Below are 2,221 nucleotides of genomic sequence, written 5' to 3' on the forward strand. Positions count from 1 at the left end.
AGACCACCCTTGGATGACAATGGCCTTCTAGCTGGACGCAGAGTGATTTTGGGGGTTCTGGCCCCCCGTGACAGGGTTTCCTGTGCAGTGGCCTCTCTTTGCCTTTCGTTCTTTGCTTGGGGGATTAAAGGGAAGGTGTGTGTCAGTACAAGTGCACGCCTGCACCGAGATTCCTGTTATCAGGACTGACTGCTCCCTGCTCACCTCTCCTCCAGGTACCTTTCCCACCAGGGGGCCAAACCTGGCACAAGAAGGACCCGCTTCTGCTGCCGGATCTTGCCGACCTCAGGGTCACGCTAGATCCAAACAGACCAAGTGGATTACAAGTTTGCGGGGAGTCCGGAGGAAAAACACAGGGAGAGCGTTCGCCAAAGTTCAGGACAGAAAACATGCTGTAATCTACTGAGCTTCAAGCTCTAAGGTCAGTATCCCCCCTGTATTATAATAGTCTGGGGTCAGATCACTCTGTATTATAATAGTGTGGGGTCAGATCACTCTGTATTATAATAGCACGGGGTCAGATCACTCTGTATTATAATAGTGTGGGGTCAGATCGCTCTGTATTATAATAGTTTGGGGTCAGATCACTCTGCATTATAATAGTTTGGGGTCAGATCCCCCTGTATTATAACAGTCTGGGGTCAGATCTCCCTGTATTATAACAGTCTGGGGTCAGATCCCCCTGTATTATAATTGTCTGGGGTCAGATCCCCCTGTATTATAACAGTCTGGGGTCAGATCTCCCTGTATTATAACAGTCTGGGGTCAGATCCCCCTGTATTATAATTGTCTGGGGTCAGATCCCCCTGTATTATAACAGTCTGGGGTCGGATCTCTCTGTATTATAATAGTCTGGGGTCAGATCACTCTGTATTACAATAGTCTGGGGTCAGATCACTCTGTATTATAATAGTCTGGGGTCAGATCTATCTGTATTATAATAGTGTGGGGTCAGATCCCCCTCTAAAATAATAGTCTGGGGTCGGATCCCCCTGTATTATAATAGTCTGGGGTCAGATCCCCCTGTATTATAACAGTCTGGGGTCAGATCTCCCTGTATTATAACAGTCTGGGGTCAGATCCCCCTGTATTATAACAGTCTGGGGTCAGATCTCCCTGTATTATAACAGTCTGGGGTCAGATCCCCCTGTATTATAACAGTCTGGGGTCAGATCCCCCTGTATTATAACAGTCTGGGGTCAGATCTCCCTGTATTATAACAGTCTGGGGTCAGATCCCCCTGTATTATAACAGTCTGGGGTCAGATCCCCCTGTATTATAACAGTCTGGGGTCAGATCTCCCTGTATTATAACAGTCTGGGGTCAGATCCCCCTGTATTATAATTGTCTGGGGTCAGATCTCCCTGTATTATAACAGTCTGGGGTCAGATCCCCCTGTATTATAATTGTCTGGGGTCAGATCTCCCTGTATTATAACAGTCTGGGGTCAGATCCCCCTGTATTATAATTGTCTGGGGTCAGATCTCCCTGTATTATAACAGTCTGGGGTCAGATCCCCCTGTATTATAATTGTCTGGGGTCAGATCCCCCTGTATTATAACAGTCTGGGGTCAGATCCCCCTGTATTATAATTGTCTGGGGTCAGATCCCCCTGTATTATAATTGTCTGGGGTCAGATCCCCCTGTATTATAATTGTCTGGGGTCAGATCCCCCTGTATTATAATTGTCTGGGGTCAGATCCCCCTGTATTATAACAGTCTGGGGTCGGATCTCTGTGTATTATGATGACGAGTTCTCTGGATCCGGGGAAGTTGTTTTTTTTAATGATGGAACTTCAGAGATTGTATTACAGTCTCAGGATTCCGGAGGGAAGAGTGATACTTGTTCTATATATCGGGATCCAGGGGACTTCTTGTGCCGGGCCCCTCTGCTCTGCTGGGGCCACAAGCCACTGGATTCCCGGCACAGAGGACAGAGAGGAATTTGGCTGGCTGCCGGATAGAGAAGCCCCTGCTTGTCCGGATTAGACTAGAGACCAAATCATAAAGAGGAAGTCAAGGTAATTTCCTGCTGTACACCGAGAGAGACCCCCCCTACACCACCAGCATGTATATATACTGTTGTCTAATATACAGGACATCCCACCTCCTCCTAATATACAGGGACCCGTCTACTCACCTCCTCCTGCATCATCTTCTCTCTCCCTCCCTCTGTCTCATATCTCCTGCTCTCCATCAATCTATAATTATCTCTCCATCT

At 47.5% G+C, this 2,221-nt stretch overlaps 1 protein-coding gene across 2 annotated transcripts in view; it reads left to right on the plus strand.

Annotated features, from left to right (window-relative positions):
* The first annotated feature begins 6 nt into the window (after positions 1-6).
* DLK2 (delta like non-canonical Notch ligand 2) overlaps positions 7-2,221 on the plus strand; it is a 13,439-nt gene continuing 11,224 nt past the window's right edge. Inside the window, exons 1-2 of one of the 2 annotated variants that reach the window (XM_018555719.1) lie at positions 7-135; positions 216-421. The gene's annotated coding sequence lies outside the window, so the exon portion shown is untranslated. Of the gene's footprint in view, positions 422-2,221 lie in introns of both variants that reach the window. The other variant, XM_018555720.1, reaches the window with a different exon arrangement.

Source organism: Nanorana parkeri, unplaced genomic scaffold (assembly GCF_000935625.1).
Source record: "Nanorana parkeri isolate BGI_ZX_2015 unplaced genomic scaffold, ASM93562v1 scaffold210, whole genome shotgun sequence".
In the NCBI taxonomy this organism is placed as follows: Eukaryota; Metazoa; Chordata; class Amphibia; order Anura; family Dicroglossidae; genus Nanorana; species Nanorana parkeri.